Raw genomic sequence first — 577 nt, forward strand, 5'->3', positions numbered from 1 at the left:
GCCACTTCAGCCTCAGCCTGGGGGAGCAGAAACACCTTGATCAACCCATGTCTCACACATATATATTTAAAGAAGCATTTTCAGTGGTTACTTCGGCATTCGCTACCCAGAACACGCCTTGGCACTGTGCAACAAACCAGTGCTCACCAGGATGGGATGCCTGACCATGCATCCCCTTGCCTTTCTATAGGGACAATGGGGTTTTCCCTGGCCCTATCACCATTTGACACTGGCTCCTCCAAGGCACGCAATTGCAGCCTAACACATGCAGCCCCTCCACTGCATCCTCGCACCTTCAGCCCCCTCCCCAGGGAGGAACGAGGTGCATTCACTGGGGTAGGGTCCAGCACCAGCCGTGCTGTCACGGAGATGGTATTTGGGGTTTGCAGAGCAGTGAGTAAAGAAGGAGGAATGCCCTGTGCAGCTTTGCTCCCAAAAAGGAGATCGCAGCCACTTATGGATTTCCTGTTTACAGAGTGGAGCAAGCCTGGAGCTCTGCTGCGGGAGCTCCCCGGGCCAGGCTCCCTGCACACAGGGCCGGGAGCTGGGGCCAGCCAGGAGTGGTGGCCCTGGCCCA

The sequence above is a fragment of the Merops nubicus genome, unplaced genomic scaffold (assembly GCF_000691845.1).
Source record: "Merops nubicus isolate BGI_N331 unplaced genomic scaffold, ASM69184v1 scaffold26974, whole genome shotgun sequence".
NCBI classification, from domain to species: domain Eukaryota; kingdom Metazoa; phylum Chordata; class Aves; order Coraciiformes; family Meropidae; genus Merops; species Merops nubicus.